The following is a 24,000-nucleotide window of genomic DNA, read 5'->3' as shown; positions in this document are numbered from 1 at the left end:
TCTATCTTTCCCCTTAACCTCTGATTCCTTTACACCTCTTGTGTGTTCATAATTTACACAGGGTTTATGGAATAGGGTTACAACCTACTTTCTGCTTATGAAGCATGACCAGTTCCTTGATTATAACAGAACCCTGTTGTCTTTCCTACTTTTGTCTCTGCTATAAGTTTACATTGAGGCCTCCCAGTTCTAGGTTGTACATCTGCTTCTGGAATTTCTTAGTTTCTGCTAAAGATTTAGCTATAAGAGCTAGATCATTAGCATATAGGACACTTCCCACAGACAGCCAGTCTTAAACTGCTCTGTTATAGCCTAGACTATGAGCAATGAAATGGGATTGAGAACAGAACCTTAGAGAACCCCTATTAGTTTGCTAAATTCATAATCGTACACACTTCTAATGCTCACCTTGCAGATTACATGTGCCGGTGGAACGTAAAAGCACCCACCACACTCTTGGAGTGGTTGGCATTAGGAAGGGCATCCAGCTGTAGAAACTCTGCCAGATCAGATTGGAGCCTGGTACAGCCATCTGGCTCACCAGTCCTCAGTCAAACCCTCCAACCCATGCCAGCATGGAAGGTGGACATTAAATGATGATGATGATGATAACATACACACAACCAGTAATTTCAAAACATGAAATTTTTTTGCCAAGCATGTCAGCATGAATATTTGCATGCGTGCGCTAACACACACACACACACACACACACACACACACACACACACATACACACACATTCGTGCACTCACATATGCATTCTTAAAAGGTTTACAACGTTGACTTTTGCAAATGAAAATAGCAGGCTCATGTACTGCCAGAAGTTGAGATGCACTTCTTAGCCATGTGGGTTTGAGTTCAGTCCCACTGTGTGGCATTGGGCAACTGTTTCTTGGCCTGGACTGAATAAAGCTTTGTGAGTGGAATTAGTAGGTGGAAAATATATGCATGTTCTTTTGTACAAATGTGATTTCTTTTAGTTGTATGAAAGTTACAGTGGGAGGTGTTGTTGTGGCCAGTTCTCTTGTCGACAAATTATCTGACCACTTTGTGCTTTAAAATCATGTGGAAAGAGATCCTTTATTTGAAAAGCTGGTAAGGATTAGCATCAGGAAAGGCATTCAACTGTAAAACAATAACAATGCTTCAAATAACATTTGTTCGACCCATGGAAGCATGGAAATATGGATATAACATGAATGAACATAGATTGATACAGTATATATATATATATATATGAAATACATTTTTTATATATATTATATATGAATATTATGATATACATTCACAAGGTTTCCCCACACTTCAACAAGCAACCCTTCACTAATATCTGCAGAAAGAAAGATGAATGAATCCTGACAGGTTGTTAAACATTATAGATATATATATAAATATATCTTCACTATAGAAATATATATTATTATATATATGATGTATTATATATATGATGTATTATATATATATATATATATATATATACGAACATTGGAGGGAACTTAAGGAAGGGAAGAACTCATCAGTTCTGTACCAGCACGCTGAGCAAGAACATAGAGGCTCAATCAACAACATAGAAATTAAAATCTTATCTACACATAGCAGTGATGCAGCACTTAGACAAATTACTGAAGCTACACACATAATAGAAGAGAAACCTAGCCTGAATAGGAAACTAGAATGGAACATTAACACACACCACTAACAAACCACAAACCGCAGCATGTGACAACATGTTACCCATAAACCAACAATAATATGAACAAAGTATAATACAATACATAGATAAACAAATGGAATTAAATACTACATACGTTAACAAAATTTAATTAAACACAAAAAAAACAAAAAAAAAACAAAAACACACACATGAACAAATAAATAAATAAAAACAAATACAAACGAACATGTATTAACAGAGAATATAGGTGATACAGACACTCCCCATACACACATGCACTTACAAAAGACACAGACACATTGAAGGACACGCATGCGTAGACACATACAATAGGAATACAAAATACAAAATGGCTGATAGTTAGCAAGGTGAGACACACATAAGAAAGAAGGAAACAAAGGACCACTGATGAGGTCACAGAAGTGTGACAAAAGAACTCTGGCCGAAATAAGATTAAGATTAATGTAATATAAAGCTGAAGCAAATTAACACCAAATATACAGTGCGTGTGTTTTTATTGGCTAAACTGGCAATATGACCATCCCCAAGTACAACAACATATATATATATATATATATATATATATATATAATGATAACATTATATATAATATACATTATATTTTATATATATGTATATACATGTAGTATATTTTATATTGTGTGTTATATAAAGGTGCCTTAAATATCTCTGGCATGAAAAAAAAAATCAATAGAAAACAATGAAAACACTGTCCTTAGAAATTCCAGTTTTAATGGTAAATTAAGTCTTGAATATATTCTCCATTGTTGGTTATACATTTCTTTTACTGTTCATGCTTACTATGAAATGCACATGTAAAAGAAATCTTCCTTTTTGAATGTGTAATCACGTTTTCATATTACTCTTAAACTTCTTTACTCTTAAGACGGCTCTTTAAACTTTCTTTTGAGCTGTGGAAAGAGATGAACATCATAAATTACTTAACCAGGATTATATGGAAGCATCAGAAGACTTGGGAAGTAATTTTTAAGTAATGGATTCTGTGCAAATATGACTGCTCTGAGCATGTGAATAATCATGGTGTAACAAAAAGAATTTGACTCGATAATTTTTTTTTGTCATTTCTGTTGAATTTTTCCCCCCCTTTGAATCATTAATTACTGTCACACAGTCTTGACCTGTCATAATTATTTTTTTTTACCTGCATTTAGGCAATCGGTGTAAATGAACCAACCTTTTAAGGACTGTCAAAACTCCTGCTATCACCTTGATCAAAATGGCTTTGTTATTATTTGTTTGATGGCAGGTGGAGTTCCTTTAACTTGGTGCTCTATTAACTGCTGTTTGCTGACTGGCTTATGAATGTAATGCCATGTCTTGTTGCAAGTAACAATTATAGAGGAAAAAAATGTTTGTATCGGTGTCAAAATTATTAATGAAATTGCAACACAACTCAACTTGTTTTTGCTTATGAACATTTCTTAGAAGTTGAGAAACCTATTTATCAGTAATATTACTCCTATTCAGATGTTAAAGTATTAGTGGGTTTTCTTAATGTTTGGTTGTGGTCTGAAAGGAATTAGTTTCATGACAGGTTTATTTTCTACTTTTATATGTGGACATATGAGATTTGCTGAAAATGTTTTCAAGAGTGAGGATGATGTTCATTCATTCATTCAGTATATGTCCATTTTTCTATGCTAGTATGGCTGGGTGAATGTATATGATTCAGGCATTGTTTTTCTGTGGAATGCTGTTCCTGTCACCAACCCTTGTCTTTTTTCCGAACACGGGATTTTTTTTGCTTTATTCCAATTGCCTTTAAAAACACAGAGCTCAAGGGAAATTTGTTTACAGGGTATGTCAACAAACTTCATTTTTCATGCAACACTTTCATGCTAAGATGCAGAATATAAACATAAACACAGGAAGTGTTTATATAAACATAAACACAGGGAGTGATTGATACATACATACATGCATGCATACAAACATACATACATACATACATACATACATACATACATACATATGCACATAGACACATACATGCATACATGTATGCACATACATATGTGTATATGTATATAAAATGGGCTTCCATACAGTTTCCTTATACCAATGTGTATGTATATAAGGTACATCTTAGAAAAGTAAAATAATATGCAAAAATTGAATATTTATTTTTAGTTAAGTGAGAATATCAAAATTTTAATTATATTAGTCTCTCTAAGAATATCAAAATTTTTATTATATTAGGCTCTCTAAATCTAACCTGATCTATTCCCAGAATTTTGCTGGTATAAGCTAACATTCAAGGTTTCTATTCATTGACCATTAAAAGTCCAGTATCTTGAGATATTAAAACATCCAAAATATATCATTACAATAGAGTAAGTTGGTGAAAAATTGAAGGCTGAATGTGGATATGGAATATCAGTTAGTACTTGGTTGGAGATGCTTTAGCTTCAGTGACTGCCTGAATATGTCCTAGCAAAGGGGACATCAACCTATGGAGACCCAAATAGTTTTGATAGCAACTTTCAATCCTGCTTTATTACTTGGTATGGAAGTTGATGATCTTGGCAACTGCATAGTCTCTTTGCATTTCAGGTCAGTTGAGTTATTTGGTCATGGCAGCATGTTGATGTGATGATTAGCAAATTAGGCTATGATTGTTTTTGGTACGTTATGCAGCTGTCAAGTCCTATTGGTACAAAAATTCCATATCACTAAATAGCTGGTTGGTTGACAAAAAAGCATGAAGTGCTCTATGATCTGTTGGTTGAATTGCAGCCCTGAGGAAACACATCGGTCCAATAACTTTGTATGAAATGGCACCCCAAACTATTATAGAACTTGATATTGGACATGAAACAGCTTTGGTTGTGTACCTCTTCAACTCCCCCTCCAAATTCTGCAACCTTTGTTTTTCATTGAGATACTAACTTACTTTCATCAGGAAAAAATACTTTGGACCATTGCTCAGTTGTCCACTCCTGTGCAAGTCAACCTCTCGTGATGCTACCTGTGGTTGAGAAGAGGGTGATTGTTGACTGCTTGATTGTTGTAACCTCATTGCTTGAAGCTGTTTGTACACCGTAGCCTGTAATGCACTAACTCCTACCCCTGTCCATTTTGTTGCTGTTTTTTTTTATGGATCTCCCCCATATTGCTAAACTGACTTTTTTCTACGGTTTCCTTGTGACTATAATTATCTCTCTTGCTGGCAAGTCTCTTTCTGTTACACCTTGTTCATCCAAACGATGTACTAGAGAGTTGTTTAGACAAAGAACTCTACAAACAGCCAACTTTTTAAGCAACAATCTGAATGTATTAACTGATCTTTGCCCAGACAGTACATAAAGTTGATTTGTTAATGCATTCTTTTTTTTTTATTACCTACACCCATTTCATACGTTTGCTGCTATTTTCTCACCTTCATCTTATATATTCTGAGTGTTATCTAATTCCTTTAGTTGAAAACCTCTTTCCTCTGAGATTGAGAGTTAGTTCAGAAAGAACAGATTCCTCTTCACCCCACACCACAAAAACTGATCCAAACTCAGGAATTTCACTGAATTTTATTGCCAACACAGACCACCACTAGTTCCTCAAACTTTATTTTTTATGTGTATATGTATGTATATATATGTGTGTGTGTGTGTGTGTGTATGTGTGTGTGTGTGTATGTGTGTGTGTGTGTGTTCTAATAGTTATGTAATGTTGCCCAGGTGCCAAGTGTGTAGTGGCCATTTTCATTTTTGCTGAACTTAAATGACTTATATAGTTTTACTACGTTACAGTGTAGTTATTTTGTATGTATATATGAATTAGTAATTTGAAAGATTACTTGGAAATGAAGAAGAGAATATAATGCTTTCATTATTGTACTGTTGTATTCTTGTTAGTGCTTTCATGAGCATGCCTTCAGTTAGTATTTTTGCAGAATTTCATGAATCGAAAAATAGATAAATAAAAAATAAAAAAAAGAGAGAGGGTGAGAGAAAAATGCAACTATTTTAATTAAGTTATTAACATATAGCATTGCCTGGTTTGCCAAATATGTGGAAACAGTTTATATATGTTTTTTTTTTGTTTTGTTTTGCTCTTGTTAAACTTATATAGTAAATTTTTATAGGTAATGGTTCAGTGAGAAACAGGGAAATAAAATCTTATATGTAATGAAGCATTTGTTGAAAACATACAAATTGCAAGACTTTTTATATGTAATAATGTCTATCAACAGTTTTGTTGTTATGGTGACAGTTCGTTGAATTCAACAGTACATTAGTATGTATGAAGTGTGTGTGTCTCTGGTTGAATGTGTGTGTGTGTGTTTGTGTGTGCCAATTAAGCCATGAAAATGACATGAAAGACATGATAAAATATGATAAAAAATTTTGTTATTAGTTTCATACTAAAGCGAAGACAGAAATAGAAATATTTTAATGCTTTGGTTGTAAGCTTGTCCTGAGACCTGGTATATGAAACTTGGTATTCATCTTCTATGATATATGATATGTCCTTGTTCATGCAGTTGCAATATTGTACGATAATTAGGTCTACTATGTATGGGAATACGTTTCTTAATTCTTTGGAATAACCTAAGTATCTATAAAAAAAAAAAACAAAAAAAACCCCCAAAAACCCCCCAAAATGAACAAACTGATGTTGTGGTATATCATGCAAGTACTGGCTAGATTTACAGTGAGCTGTGTGACAGAGCTAGTATTTGTTTCTGAAAGAGAAATGACCTCACTTCTTGTTGAGCAATTTTCAGAATAGTGCAAATGTAGACAAACTCATAGGCATGCACGCGCGCGCAGGCACACACACATACACACACACACACACACACACGTTTCTTTCAGTTTCTGTCCACCAGATCTACTCACAAGGCTTTGGTTGCGCTGGAATAATAGTAGAATACACTTGGCCAAGGTGTTGCATGGTGGGACTGACCCTCAAACTACATGGCTTGTGAAATGAACTTCTCAACCACCCTGCCATGTCAGTGAACACACACACACGCACACACAGACGTGTGTGTGTGTGTGTATTTTCAAATACATGCAAGAGGATGAGAGTCATGAGGTAGTTGGGATTGCTCAGTGATATTGCCAAAAGCATTGTTAAAGATATGAAACCTGAGAAAGCAGGTGGGCATCAGAGACAGATACTGACATAGTAAAATTATCTAATCTCTCACAGCCAATTAGGTAATTCAGGAGAGTGTCATACCAAATAACTGGCCTTCAAATATGACCATCGACTGCTGCAAGGGTAAAGGAAATATTCTTAAAAAAAAAAAGTACAGAAGCAGCAAATTGATGGACAAGGTTATGAAAGTAACAGAAACAGAGTACAACTAATTAAGAAGGGAATTTGTTTAGATGAGGCACACTCTACTCTGGGTTTGTGTACCAGGACAGTGTCCTAGTGATACAAGTGAAGTCCTTTAATTATTAAACAACTTACCAACATATGCTTTGTAGTTTGGAGTTTGCTAAAAAAAAAAAAAAACCCAAAACATCAATATGACATAATGTATGTGCATTATTAAACATTGTGAAACTGAAGTACTTCATCCAGGGGAGACAGATACCTTTTGAAGACATGTTTAAAAGGCACGAAAGAGAGTGACAGATCACCCTGGGCTTGAAAGAGAGTGATAGATATTGGTATTTAACAGTCAGTTCAGCTCTTTAGTGCTACACACAAGAATGGCCTGTCTCAGCCAGCTAGAAGTATGTACACAGAAAAAAAGAGAAAAAAATTGAAGATGGATAGTTTGTGAGAGCTGTATAAGCTAAGTACACAGGTGCTGTCAGCCAAGATGAGCATTAGAAATGAGATAAGCTAAGAATTTAAAGTGCAGGCAGATGTCTATCAGGGATCAATTCTCATCGTCTTGCCATTTATTATAATTCCTCTGGCTATAACTGAGACTAATTGTCGATGGGAGCTCTTATAAAGCCTGATGATCTGCTTTTAATAGCTAAATATGTCAAACACTCGGAGAAATTTCATACATGGAAACAGAGGCTAGAAATGGGATACCTTAAAGTTTTAGTCAACAGGAAAGCAACCAAGATTCTATCTGCTTGCGGTGAGTAGGTGCAATGATACATATGCAGAAAAGTGCAGGTGTGGCTGTGTGGTAAGAAGTTTGTTTCCCAACCACGCTGTTCTGGGTTCAGTCTCATTGTGTGGTGCAGTGGGCAACCAAAGCCTTGTGAGTGGATTTGGTACTTAGAAACTGAAAGAAGCCCTTTATTTATGTATATATGTGTGTGTGTGTTTTATCTATGTGTGTATTTGTACTTGTCCCCAACCACTGCTTGACAACTGGTGTTGGTTTGTTTACATCCCTGTAACTTAGTAGTTCAGCAGAAAGAGTCTAACGGAAGCTTAGAAATATAAAAAGTACTGAGGTCAGTTTGTTTGACTAAACACTTCAAGGCGGAGCTCTGGCATGGCTGCAGTCTAATGACTGAAACAAACAAAAGAAAGCGAAAAGTAATTGGTAGGAGTTCTGTACTGAGTATGAATGCAATAGAGACATTGTGGATCACAGACAGGCTGACAGGAAAGACAGTCTTGGTATGCAACAGATACATGTATTAATTACAATGCATATATATATATATATATATATATAATTCATTAGATATTTGCATATTTATTCTTTTTTCTTTATTAGTCTACTGATGGTATACTTTATTGTGAACTACTACTATCATTTTTCACACCCAATATTTATCCAGTAATGGCAAAAAAAAAAAGAAAACTAAGTGACTTTGTCTTTGTCCAGTTTGTTGTCTATTGATTTTGTGTGTGTTCATTGTGGCATCTCAGGAACTGCTGATGCTAGGAAATTCAAATTTTATTTAATCAATGATTACGAAACAAAATAATGATTTTTTTTTTTACATTTATTTTTCTTAGCAATTTATTAAGATGCTATGTATGTGGCTATGTTCTCTTTAACATGTCATATGCTGGGTAAACTATGAATTATATGCAAATTAAAATTTATCTTAGTTACATGATAACAATATATAATGGAAATAGGTTGATAAATACACTCTTTTATTCTTTTACTGGTTTCTCAAAGGACTGAAGTGATGCTGGAGCTCTGTATTCAAGCTTTTAGTCAATCATGTGTGCTTATTTCTGTCTATTGCTTATTTCATTGATTTCTGTTTGTCAAACTGTTAAACTGCAGGACATAAACAGACACAACATGAACACAGACAAGTTGACCAGGTTGTCACATTTAGTTCTGATTCAAAATTTCTTCCCTCCTATGTTTACCTGGGAAAGATGGTAACGAAAGATGGAAAACTCCTTCTGGAAATCAAGAAAAGAATAGCACTTGGTTGGGTGTCCTTTTGAAAGGTGGAAAACCTCATGAGAAGTCCCAAGGCTTCCATGAAAATTAAAAGAAAGGTCTTAGGTCTTCGATGAGTACATCCTGGCAGTGATGATTTATGGCAGTGAAATGTGGGCTCTCAACATTATTATCATTAATGCCTTCAGCATCATGAATTCCCTCACTGTAGCCCAACGGAAAATAGAATGAATCTTGCTCAGCACCACATTGCAGGACAAAAAGAACCAACACCTGGATTCAACAGCATTCTGAAGTCAACAACCTCCTAAGAACCAACAAGAACCATCACTTGGTCATGTTGCTTTGATCAAATAATGACTGTAGTAAGGCTATTTTGGTCATGCTAGATGCAAGGTAACCTAATAAATGCCAGTGCCACAATAATATTCACTTAATATACTCTCTAAAATCTAGTACAGAAAGACAAGGTAATGCTGCTAGTAGGAGAAAACGGTGTTAGCCTGTTGTGTCTCTGTGCTAGACCACAACTATGCTGCCTGAGATACACCAGTACATTATACTCTGTAAAGTGTTTGGCTAGCAAATGATGACAATGTAGGCCCGAGAAAACCTTTAGCTGTGTTCTGAATATGACAACACGTTCTGAGTAACTCCCTTAATAAAATGCACCTTGTACACTCTGTAAAGTGGTTGGTACTAGGAATGAGAAGTCAATCAGCATGAGACCCAACCATAGATATATAAGCCCATTGTCCATCAGTTCTGTCATTTTAATGTGCATCTTAACATGCTTATATGGGTTCTATAGCCCAACATATTACCAATCATTACAGGAGTTGCAGCATCTTAAGAGTCTTTACTACTTTTCCCATGTCTTTCCAGGTATCTCTCCTCCACTGTTTTTGTCCATTTTGAGTGCTCATCACTTTCTTATACAACTGTTATCCTTCTATGCATCATGTTTCTCATACCAGCATAGTTTTTTTTCTCACACACAGCACTCTGATTCCACTTATATCTAATTTTTCTCTCAGTTCATTTATCTCACATCACACTCTACAGTCTTAAAATATAATAAAACGCATTGGATTTTGATAAATAGAAACATCATTGGTGGAAAAAGAAAGTAAAGATGAAGTGGTCATAGCTGAAATATCTTTAATGATGCTTAATTTGAGTTGACCTCCAGCTAAATAATCACAACTCAGTCTATGGTAGTAGTTAATTTCCCACTTGAGTATAACGGGTCATAATCTGTATAAAAATCTTATCTGTGTATGTAGCTTCTAGGTATGTGCTGTGTTGTAATTTATATAAAATATGTTGGGTAACTTTTGGTTAAGAATAATGATTTTAACATTATAAAATAAACTAATGTATTCCTGTGTTTTCTGAATTGTAGTTTCTTTTAAATGTTGTACATTGCCAAATTAAGGTAGTGAATAGGGCTGAGTTGTTAGGGCTTTAGATAAACAACTCACTGCATTTGTTCTAAATCACTGCATTATGGTTCAAGTCCTGGCTTTTCATCATTTCAGAGTTGATAAAATAAATACTAGCCATGGCAGTGGATTATCAGATTTGCTATATTATCAGATGAGATTCCTTGCAGTATTTGTTATTACCCTTTGTGTTCTGATAGCAATGCCTGCAGCAACATTGGTACCAAACTGTATTGTTTCTAAAGAGTGGTCTTTCACTTAGATAACAAGGGTGACGAAGAGACGACTTGCATGTATAGGTAACTGCCAGTCTTCCATACAAGTCTTGCCCAAGTCTGCACATGCTGGCACAAGGTATATGGTCAATCATGGTCGACAGAAGCTTGGAAAATTTTGACCTAGAATAAAAAAAAAAAAAAAAGGAAAATTACTACAGCAGGAGGAATCAGATAAGGCTGGTCTGATTACTTACTATTGATTTTTACTATTGATTAACTACTATTGATCTTGAAATTATATAGGGTTTGGATGTTTATGACCTGTGGACAGGATACAAGTAACAAAGTCTAAGAAAGTGTATCTGTAAAAATCGAGCAAGCTGTTTTAAATACGGAGCATTAAGATGAAAAGCTAATCATGTTAAAAGGAATTGGATTAACTGCAGTGAACTAGTTTAAATCAAACTGCTTTAGGGATCTTTGGCTGTAATAGCAACTCAAGAGTCTCGGAAAAGATTAATAATGGTTTATAGCTTGAAGGAGTTGACTTTCCGAAAATTTCTTTTTTTAACTTTATGATTAAGAAGCTAGTAACTAAATATATCACTGGTTGATGAGAACAATCATTATCTTTGTTTTTAAAGAGTTCTCTAGATTTACCTGCAAACAATGCTTTCTACAAAGAAGAATTCAAGAATCTGTTGACTTAAGTACTGGCACTGATTTCCATAGTAATAAATGCTTTGGTACTTATATACTTTCACTTTTATTGTACGCTGGTTCATTGAAATGCTAATAATCTTTTTATCTGTAATAATATTTGCAAACAACTTTCCTGAAAACTCAAGTAGCGTCATTGATCATTTTGGTGCTTAAAATTCTCAGACCAATCTCTAATATTCTGATAAGGCAGTTTTATTTGAAAAGGAGAAAAAAAAAAAAAGAAGAGGCGATAAATACATTTTTGTGGAGTGTGATTTTTAAAGTAGTTGACTATTATTTTTGTTTCCATAAAAGAGAATTGGGCAAACTGTTGAATGCAAATAGATAGTAAATTACTGGTGTAAATAGCTGGGTAAAATACTTGATTTAACTTGTGTAAATAGAATATTTTGACTGATGCAATAAAATTGCTTATTTGACTTGTGTAATAGAATTTTTAACATAGTTTCTGTAACGGACTTGTCTTTTTTTTTTTTGTTATGAAAACAAAAAAATGATTCAATTATTTAAACAGATTCTAGAATATATAACTGGAATATAAAACATTCTCTTCATGTTTGTGAAGCTATATGTTTAGTTAAGTATTGAAATGTGGAACTAAACATTCCACATTACAGAAATAGAAATGCTTGCTCATCACTGTCATTACCACCACCACTACCACCACCATCACCACCACCACCACGACCATCACTACCACCACCACCACCACCACCACCACCACCACCACCGTCATCATCATTATTAAATTCATCATCATTGTGTTCACCATTACCATTATGTTCATCATTATCATTATGTTCATCTCCATCATTAAATTCAGCATCATCATTAAATTAATCATTATCATTATATTCAGCATTATCATTATTTTCATCATTGTTATCTTCATCATTATATTTATCATGTGTCTGAATTTCCATGGTTATGATTTGAAAAATCTGCAAAATAACTTATCTTCATTTGTCATTATCTCTTGGTGAATTACTGACATACTCTCTTATCTCTCTATATTAACCATTTCATTCTGCATCCTCCTGAAATTATATCTAATCTAGCACTCCTCTAAGCTTGCACAGCAACATATACAATCTGTTTTCTACATCTCTTCTCAGTACAACTGTGATAGACTTTTCTGGCAAAACACACACACGTAAAAAAAAAAAACTAAAAAACTTCATCAAACCTCAGTCGATGCCAGTCAGTCTTAATTCCTCATTTCAGCTAAGTCTCTTACTCAGATTCATATTATACATTCAAAGTGTATTTCTAAATATTGTCCAAAAGTAGTTTATTTGTATTAGATCTTTCACAATGAACTCTTCAAGTTCTTTCCTGTCTGATACAGAATTTCATTCTTTCTGTCTCTGCTACTGCTATTCATTTTTGTAAATATCCTACTTCATTCTAGCCTTATCATTCTCATCATTTATTGTTTATTCTAGATTACAAATAAACATCAATTTTAATATTGATTACTTTCTTAGACACAAAGCCAAAATCGTTTTTTTTCTTTTTTTTTTTACTTTTCATATTTTTTCCATTTTCTTTTGAAAGGCAAGAGGAAATGATTGGTATGATCCCAATAAATTCTTAGTATTTTGGCATTTATTTTAGCTACAGTGAAGATTATGGAAGGCTATAACTAACCTCAACAGGATATTGAAATGATATTTTTTTAAGTATTTTTCTTTTTTACCCAATTAATATTGGAGTTGTCAATTGTATCCCAGATGTTCAGGAAAACCTTGCAAAATCATCTAAATCAAATTCAATGACAGGGATTCAAGTATAGAATAATGGCATTAGCTTGATACTATCAATCATATATTGTTAGTCAAGGTCAGAAGTGAAGATATTGTATGGGATATGCCAGAAATACAAGCCATCCACCAGTAGTTAGTTGGCTGTGCATGCATGTTTATTTTCACTTCCATCAAAATCATAAGTATTATAATTTTAATTAAAGAATTTTTTTTTTATTATGACATTAATGACCACTTTAAAATACTTGCAACTGTATAACTTGAAGTGAACCAAACATAACTTGGCATAATTACACTATAAACAGTGTTTTTACAGCAAAGATTCTATATGATAATTAAACAGCTGTGGCCAAGTTTGTAATTTAAACTTCAAAGTTGCCTTTGTAGATCTTCAGAAAGAACAGCTTTAAGTATATATATCACTGACAAAAGAGAAACTTTAGATTATTTCAATTTGGAAATCTTCCTGACAGGTGCCAATCTATGTCCAGTTACCTCAAGATTGAATTATTTATACCAGAAAGATAAGAAAACTTGCTTTGTCAGTGGCTACAAGCCAGTAACATATTGAATTTGAGGTCAGTTTATTATTCTAGTCAATAACTTTTAACTCTTATATGTCAATTACAAAGCAATAGATGAGACATTTTTCTTAATTACAACTCCTGATAAGAATACCGGCATGGTATAGATATTTCAGTCTTGGGAAAGGAAATTAGGTTCAATTGCTATTTGCACAACAGATTTATCTTTCAGATTTTCTGACAGTTAGTGCCAATACAAATATTGAAACTGTTATATTTAGTTAGCATGGTTGAGAAGATAGATGTTGTTGTTTAGCCCCAGGTCAGCTGTGATTGAGCAGATGTCTAAATCAACAGCTTCCCACCTTTGATAATTCTATCTTATTTATCTAGGACTATATAAATCTAATTGGCAGAGTCATTAAAGTGTCGGATTGATTGTCTTGCAGTAATCACCCTGACTCTGTGTTCTGGGTTCAAATACCACTGCATCAACTTTGTTTTACATCATTTCAGGGTTGATTGATAAACTACCTGTAAATGATTTTCCATTTTTTCATGAGTTAGATGGAATTTATTGAGATATACTTTCTATAGCCTGATGTTCTTTCCTGTCACCAACATTCACCTGTTTCCAAGTGTGGTGATATTTTTCCCTAGTCTGGACATATTTCTGTGTGTGTGAGGGTGATGCGTGTTTACAATTAAAGCAATGTATCAAGGCTAGGAACTAGAAGCACACACACACACACAAACACACCATTGCATACATACACTTACCCACACACACACATATGATGTGCTTCTTTTCTTAGATTAACTCTCACCAGATTCATTTACAGAGCCTTGATCAATCTGGTGCTATAGTACAACTTTTTGACACTTATGCATAATAAACATTCCAGTTGCAGTTGAAAGAAAGAATCAAAATAAATACGAATAGATAAGCCGTTCATTTAAATTATCATTCATATTTGCTTCAGCCATTGAACTGTAGCCATACAGGGATATGACCCTCAAAGGTTTAGTTGGTCAAATAAACCACAGTACAGATTTTTTAAAAGTCTGTTACTTATTCTATCAGTTCTCATGCCAAACTGCTAAGTTACATAGATGTAAACAAAACAAGGCGGCGAGCTGGCAGAAATGTTAGCACACCGGGTGAAATGCTTAGTGGTATTTTGTTCTGAGTTCAAATTCCGCTGAGGTCGACTTTGTCTTTCATCCTTTCAGGGTAGATAAATAACGTACCAGTTATGCACTGGGGTCGATGTAATTGACTTAATCCCTTTTTCTGTCCTTGTTTGTCTCCTCTATGTTTAGCCCCTTGTGGGCAATAAAGAAATAAGATGTAAACAAAACAGCACCAGTTGTCAAGCAGTGGGAAAGCTAAACACAGACATATGCATACACACACAGACACACAGGTATATATGTATGATTGGCTTCCATGCAGTTTCCATCTATTAAATTCACTCTCAAGGCATTGGTTAACTCAGGGTTATCATAGTAGAAGATACTTGCCTAAGGCGCCACACAGTGGGATTCAACTCAAATGCACATGGTGGCAAAGCAAACTTCTTAATCACACAGCCACGCTTATGACTAGAGCAAGTTTCAAATAACATTCAGCACCTCATACCAGTTTGGTGTCGGAGCATCTTTTATTGTTTTTTTTGCATCAAAATGCCAACAGCTTCTGAAAGGAATATATATGTTGAGCTTCAGCTTGCAGTGAACATTTTTAGTGTGTTTTTAACATTAAAATTACATAGAGCTGCTCAGGTTTTAAAATATATTGACAGATGTGAACATTTGAGGAATGTTAGTACTTAAAATGGCTACCTGAACCAGTTTGTTCAGCCATGAAATGCAACTGTATATGGATTATGGTTAAATGCTGGAATGAAATTTGTCCAAATTATCTGGAAATTTTATAGCTTATATAATAGCTTTCAAAGTAATTTCACATTATTTACTCCTCAAGAAGCTGGAAAATATGCATTTTTGGAAAATGTACAAATATGATACTGAAATTTTCCTCAAAACCATTACTGGCTACAATAATTTGAATTGCTATAATAGATATGAGATGCTTGTGTTGCAGTTTTTCTCAGCATCTGCATTATGAGGTATGTAGTTGCAGTAATGAAATACAATGGTGCTTATTTACAAGAAAATAATTCTTTTGTGGTTACTCAATCAAAAGTACTCTAAGTCACATCTTACCATATTAAAGGAAGACACATTAAGTGATGTATTTCCAGATGCTCTACATCTGAATACAAGATGAGGTGGTCAAAGCTGGAATGCCTTTGATCAGGTGTCTGCTCTCTCTGGTATTTAATAAAATAACTTTGTCATTATTAAACCGGTGTTTGGAATGTAACATGAAATTTTGATGGAAGGTTTTAAATGGTAAGTTTGTACCATAGAATCAGGGGTGGTCTCAGGCAGGCTGGTATCAAAAAAGTTAAAGTGGTTCTCAACTGGGATTCATATAGCCCTTAGGGGTCCCTGTAATATTTTGTTACAATACACAAAATATTTTAATAATTTTTTTTTTAATACAGTTCCTAACAATATAATGTAATTTGATTTGGTAACACGTCGAATGGCAAGGAGGATCCATCTAAATAAAATAGTAACCAAGGGGATCCATAGGTAGAAGATGGTTGAGAAACACTGAGCTAAACAAAAGAACTTCTTTACAGCTTGGCATACCGAACTATTGAGGGTTGAGTGTCTTTGTCAAGGACACAGAACAACACTGACAAGATAAAACTGTCAGCACTCACTTGACAACATCATAATGACCTAGCTTTCTGTTACTCTCAATGGGAGAGAGAGAGAGAGAGAGAGAGAAGTCATTAAATCAATGGGAAATTAAGAAATAATTTGATGTGTTTTGGAACTGAGGTCAGTTGGAATACTATGCTATATATATATATACATGGCATTATATGAGCCAAGATAATCCATGCTAATAAGTGTTGTGGCAGTTACTAGCTTAATTGGAAATTTTAGATGTCACAATTAAATTTTATATGAAATTTGATAGCATAGATATCAAAAGGTAGATAAGATTTCAGCAATTATTTGGAAGTGATCCTATCTAAAGATTCATGACTGTCTTGAATATGCAGTATATTATGTAAATAATTTAATAATCAGTAGAAGTTTAACTTATAAACCTAGTTAAAGTCAATTCTTTTTTAAATACTAATTGAGTCCATAAGGCATTTTGGTTTTGTGTATGTGTATATATATTTGTGTGTGTGTAAATGTAAGATCCAAGGATTGAGGTGTAGAAAGAGTGTGAGTTTTAAGCAATCCATAGAAAATATTTAAAAAATCAACTTTCAGGAACAATAGAAGTTTATTGGAGTGGAAAGTTGTGGATTTTTTCCATATCGAAGTATAAGCTGAAAAAAACAAAACAAATGTTATATCTCATGATAGGCAGCCAAGCTTGCATGGTATGCAAATAAAAATCCAAGCGTTAAGGAATGGAGTAGATAAAATCCGGGATACATATGTTTCATAGCGATTAGAGCCTCAGAAGTGGTTAATATCCAAGCGAGATGTATACCACAGGCTACTCTTCTGATCAAATCCTGCATGTGTTAGTTTTCACCTATGTTAAACTTACTCTCACATATTATTTAAACACATACAGACAAACACGTATATATCTTATATCTTTTACTTGTTTCAGTCATTGGATTGCAGCCATGGTGGGGCACTACCTTGAAGGGTTTAGTTGAACAAATCAATCCTCAGTACTTATTGCAAACCAACACCAGCTGTCAAGCAGTGGTGGGAGACTAACACAAATATATCACACATAGATATGACCCCCCCCCCCCCCCCTCCACCATCACATATATCATCTTTCAGTTTTTGTCTTATAAATCCACTCACAAGGCTTTGGTTAGCCCAAAGGCTATAGTAGAAGACGCTTGCCCAAGATGCCTCACAGTGGGACTGAACCTGGAACCATATGGTTGAGAAGCAAACTTCTTATCACACAGCCGCAGTATTCAAGTGCACTGTCATGCATACATATATATACCATAATTTATTGCAGTCAATGTCTTTCACAGCAGTAAGATTAATATCACATTATTCACTGAGCATAATAAGGTGCATGTATTTGAATAATGAGATGATATGACTCAGCTATATTGGACTTTGAAGAGGCATTAAAGAGGGTGTTAATCAAGTGCCTATTTGTTAACTTTGTAATCTAGGGCAATAGAATTGCAAGGCTTGCTTGCTGAGACAATGAAATACCTCATTAGCTGGGTGATTAGAAATATTATCTTCTCAGTCATTTGAGCCGTGTAAGCAAAGAAAAGCAAAAATGGTTAATGTGTCTCCAAGAACCACAGGAGCTCATAAAGCCAGGGGCTTATCACTGAATTCAGTATCATGAAATAAATGTGAGAGAAATCTGTGCAATTTCAGTTGTAAATAACATGCCCTGAAGTATTATCTAGTGCTGATTCTTCAGCATATTAGTGAACTGAGGCACATAGAATAGAATTTAATAAAGTATCTTGAAAGAAGAAAATATCTGCTGTAAATATAAGTAAGAAGGAAATATCTGCAGTAAATTTGAGGAAGAAGAAAGTATCTGCAGTTAATTTGAGAAAGAAGAAAATATCTGCAGTAAATACGAACTCACAGTCTAAGAGCTCTTAGTCTCATTATCTTATCAGTTCATCCATTTTACTTCTATAGTTATGTACAAGTTATAGAAGTTTTATCTTGTCTATCACATTAAATTTCTTGACTTACCTTGCTAATTTATTGCAGATAATTTCTGCAATTTTCTCATCAAAATCAAGCTGCTGTGTTCTCTGTTGTTATATTGTGACTATTGTAAGGTGAATTCTACAGTAAATTTAGATTATTGATTAAGTTTTGTTTGACAGAAAGTAAGCATGTATATGTATATATGCTGCAATAGTTAACTACGTCTTGACAGCTAACCTGTGCAGGCGTTCAGACCACATGAAAGGGAGATTTACATGTTGTTGTGTCATACAGCTTCCTGCTGTGTGATAATTGTGTTCTATTTTACTGGGAAAGAATTCAAACTTATTGATATAAACTGGTTGTTTATATAGCTTCAGTTTGATTTATTGTCATATTTGCAAGGTTTTTTATTGTTCAAATATGGTTGTAAACTTAAGACTTGTTAAATGAAAGAAGAGATGACTTGTAATGTTTATATTCTTGCCTTAGGCATTAGCTACATAAATGAATTAGTTTCAGCTTGGGAAACAAACTGATCAGTAAACATTGTTTGTTTTTTTAATAAAATTTATCACAACCCAACAAAATAAAGGTAACAAAGAAGAATATTAACTTCTTATACGCACAGCGAGATTTAAATATATAGGTGAAATGGAAATGTGATGTTGTGGTACTCATGTTAGTATAGAGAGTGAATAATGAGTCCATATAGAAATCATGCAGCCATAGCATAGCATGTATGGTTGAAAATCATCATCATTGTCATTGTCATCATCATCATGATCATCATTGTTGTCACCATCATCATTGTCATAATCGTCATCGTCATCATCATCGTCATCGTTGCCGTTGTTGCCATCATCAGCATCATCATCATCATCATCATTGTCATTGTTGTTGTCATCATTAAACATCTGTTTTCTATGCAGGCATGGTTGGATGGTTTGACAGGATCCAGCAAACTGCGGGGCCGCATTGAGCCCCAATTCCAGCTTTGGCATGGTTTCTATGGCTGGTTGCCCTTCCTAATTCTGTCCATTTTACAGAGTGCCATTGGCACAAGTGAGGTCACGAAGCAGTTTATAAGATGAGGAAGAGAGAAGGTGGAAAAGGGAAAAGCCTCTTCAACTAAATGGTGAGGTGGGGATGGTTCCATGCCTAGTGTTGAGAGGCTAGAGTGTGATGGAAGGACATGCCCAGGTGTCAGATACAAGGCTACCCGCATTTATGTTTTGCGATAACATAGTTCCAGGTTCAATATCACTGCATAGCACCTTGGGAAAGTATATCTTTTTTACTTTAGCCCTAGTTAAATTGATGCAAGCCTTGTAAGTGAAATTGAGTATGGGTGGACAGAAACTGTGTTTAAGCCTGTCAAATTGGACTCTATACCTGTTTTTGGTGGAAGACGTAATTTGATTTAACCCTTTTCATACCAACCCACTTGAACCTGCCTTTGGTTCTATGATACAAGCCTCTATTTTTAAAGAAATTATGCAAGTTAAAATCTTGCACCAAAATTTCAAGTACTAGGCTTAAAAAAATAAGTTCTGGGGTAGATTTGTTTGATGAAAACCCTTCAAGGCAGTGTTCCAGCATGGCTGCAGCTAAATCACTGAAACAAAAGAATAAAAGAATATATATATATATATATATATATATATATATATATGACTGACTTTTTCAGTTTTCCACTACTAAATCCACTCACAAGCTGGGGTTGACATGCAGTGCGACTGAACCTGGAGCTGTGTGGTTGGGAATTGAACTTTTTACCACACAACCACACCTGGTTCTGTGGTAGCTAGGTGGTAACAGTTAATAGTACTAACTTCACTTTGTTACAAATACAGAAGTTGTGATGTTCATACCTTCCCTAAACACATCAACAATATAAATGTGAAAGGAAACCATTTCCAAAATCACTGTCAGAAATTGAAAATTAGTTACAGATTCTTGTTTCCTGAGAATCTATTTCTGCATTGCTGCACTGTTTGGCATTGTTCAGATGATGCTGGTTCTGATGCTAATCAACATTTCTTCTAAACCAAGGAAGCATAGATTGCAAGTCTTGATGGCTTCTCTGCAACATTCGGACGAACTTGACTCCAGGGAATCGGTGTTCCAACACTGATTTGTTTGTTGTTTTAATGCAGTATTGTTACTTTGATAATGAAAGACCTGCATCATTATTGCATCATAGTTGATAATGAGCAATGTACTAAGAGCTGCACTCGCAAGTGAATAATTCTTGCTTGCTGCACTTAATAAACTTGCACTCAGTTTAGGAGTAATAAGGTGGTGCTAGAGATGTTTACAGTGATGATGATGATGGTGGTGGTGGTGGTGGTAGTGGTATAGCTGTCATTATGTCAGCCTTTTACATTGTTGGTTTACATTGATGAAATTTACCCTGTTCTTTTCCACCATACATGTTTCATACGCGAGACTTGTTAATTTTTGAGATTTGGCCATCTGCTTATTAGAAAACTTAGGCTGAAAACACTGGAATGCTTTCATTGGAAATTGATCTGCTGCCAAATTCTATTGTTTGTAACAATTAGTTATTATTAAACACCATTTCCTGTTTGCATTGAAAAGACAAAATGGAAAAGAGAGCAGAAGAAAATGTGAAGATATTTGAAACCAACGGAAAAGGGGGGGAAAAAAATGATATACCGAAGAAATAAATGATAAATTGAGTTGTCACTGTGTTCTGCTGCTCTCTCTCTCTCTCTCTCTCTCTCTCTCTCTCTCTCCTCTCTCTCTCTCTCTCTCTCTCTCTCTCTCTCTCTCTCTCTCTCTTTCTCTCTCTCTCTCTCTCTCTCACTCTCTCTATTTCTCTCTGTCTCTCTGTTATAAAAGATATATTTATGTTCTTATATATATATATATATATATATATATATATATATATATATATATATATATACTAATTAAGTTCTAATATTCTAATATTGTTAAAACCTCTGACACAGGAAGAGGAAGAATTATATACACACATACACATTCATGTACTTGTGATTACTATATCGACAAACAGACAGACATATTTGAATTAGATTATTTTTATCTCTGTCATCTTAATGTATATCTCTCTATGTCTGTGTATGCACATATATAAATGTGTATGTATGCATATCTATATCTATGTATATATATATATGTGTGCATATATATATATATGGATGTGTGTATATATGTAAAATAATTTATTGATGAATGAAATTTACATCCAATGGTGGACATCCCTGGTGATATTTTATGTCCTTTGTGATTATCTTGGCAAATTAAGAAACTTTGTAAATATCATTCATTTTCTATGCAAGTGAAAACTCAGTTATGAAGATAATCTGATGTAGACAATTGAAGAAAAAAAAAAGATGTTTTTGATGTCATCTAGATAGTGGAACACACTTAAATATTAGCAATATAATTTGTTCTGAGAGTATCTTATTAAATCGGTACAACTGGCAGTATTAAAGTTCTCAATAGAGGGTGACATTTATAGGACAACATTTAAAATGAAGATGAGAAGATGAGTTGCATAGGCTTAGAATTACTGGCTAGATAACTATACATGTATATATATATGCATGCATACATGCACAAACACAGAGGCACATATGCATATGTGTATATATATATATATATGTGTGTGTGTGTGTATGTGTATATATATATATATATATATATATATATATATATATATATATATATATATATAGGTATATATATATATATATATAGGTATATATATATATATATATATATAGGTATATATATATATATATATATATATATATATATATATATATATATATATATATATATATATATATATATATATATATATATATATAGGTATATATATATATATATATATATATATATATAGGTATATATATATATATATATATATATATATAGGTATATATATATATATATATATATATATATATATATATATATATATATATATATATATATATATATATATATATATATATATATATATATATATATATATATATATATATATATATATATATATATATATATATATATATATATATATATATAGGTATATATATATATATATATATATATATATATATATATATATATATATATATATATAGGTATATATATATATATATATATATATAGGTATATATATATATATATATATATATAGGTATATATATATATATATATATAGGTATATATATATATATATATATATATAGGTATATATATATATATATATATATATAGGTATATATATATATATATATATATATAGGTATATATATATATATATATATATATAGGTATATATATATATATATATATATATAGGTATATATATATATATATATATATAGGTATATATATATATGTATATATATATATATATATATATATAGGTATATATATATATATATATATATAGGTATATATATATATATATATATATAGGTATATATATATATATATATATATATAGGTATATATATATATATATATATATATATATATAGTCATTTCATTTCATTTCAAAGTTTCAGCTCAGAGCTGCGGCCATGCTGATGCACCACCGTGTTGCTACACTGTTATTACAGGGAGCCTCTTACAATATGTGGCACTTGGTGAAGAATGGAGTTTGATTTAGCAACTCTCATTTGCACCTCCTGCCGCGAGGTAGGTTCATCTGGGACTCTCGATAGGAAGAGATCCAGCTTTGATTTAAAAACTCCTACATCTACTTTGTGCAGATTCCTCAGGCTCTTTGGGAGAATATTAAAAAGCTGTGGGCCCCTGAATCCCAAGCTGTTGCAGTAACTGGTCCTGAAGCGCGATGGCATTGCTGGGATCTTTGGCACTATGCAGTGCCGTCCCGTTCTGGCATTGGTGTAGCTTTCAATGCCAAAATTTGGCACAATTCCTTCCAGGATCTTCCAGATGTATATTACTGCATACCTCTCCCGCCTTCTCTCCAGGGAGTAGAGTCTTAGCTGTTTCAGCCTTTCCCAGTAGCTGACCAGTTGCAAAGAGACAATCTTCTTTGTGAATCTCCTCTGGATTGCTTCAAGGTCTGCTGTTAATTTCAGACTGGTGGGTGACCACAGCTGTGAGCAGTAATCCAGGTGGCTGAGGACGAATGTCCTCCAGAGGATCATCATGGTTTCCTTATCTCTGGTTCTGAATGTTCTCAGGATCCATCCAGCCAATCGTCTGCACTTTGTTGCCATTCTGGTAATGTGCACTTGGAAAGAGGTATATATATATATATATATATATATATATATATATATATATAGGTATATATATATATATATATATATATATATATATATATATATATATATATATATATATATATATATATATATATATATATATATATATATATATATATATATATATATATATATATATAATATATATATATATATATATATATATATATATATAGATATATATATATATATATATATATATATATATATATATATATATATATATATATATATATATAT

The 24,000-nt window shown here is 33.3% G+C and overlaps 1 protein-coding gene and 1 long non-coding RNA gene across 3 annotated transcripts in view; one reads left to right on the top strand and one right to left on the bottom strand.

Annotated features, from left to right (window-relative positions):
- The window catches only part of LOC106883892 (uncharacterized), a 461,066-nt gene that overhangs the window by 84,746 nt on the left and 352,320 nt on the right, over window positions 1-24,000 (top strand). The gene's annotated exons all lie outside the window — the stretch shown is intronic.
- On the bottom strand, window positions 10,159-18,776 carry LOC128247271 (uncharacterized). Of its 2 annotated transcripts, none has more exons than XR_016241258.1 (3): window positions 18,497-18,776; window positions 15,218-15,392; window positions 10,159-12,344 (listed from the first exon to the last, which is right to left on the bottom strand). It is a non-coding gene; the product is annotated as an uncharacterized LOC128247271 (long non-coding RNA). The 2 variants fall into 2 exon arrangements; XR_016241259.1 differs by having other exon boundaries at window positions 10,159-10,860.

The sequence above is a fragment of the Octopus bimaculoides genome, chromosome 3, assembly GCF_046866305.1.
Source record: "Octopus bimaculoides isolate indiv1 chromosome 3, ASM4686630v1, whole genome shotgun sequence".
In the NCBI taxonomy this organism is placed as follows: Eukaryota; Metazoa; Mollusca; class Cephalopoda; order Octopoda; family Octopodidae; genus Octopus; species Octopus bimaculoides.
Note: the sequence above shows the minus strand (reverse complement) of the source record. Positions and strands in the feature narration are given on the sequence as shown.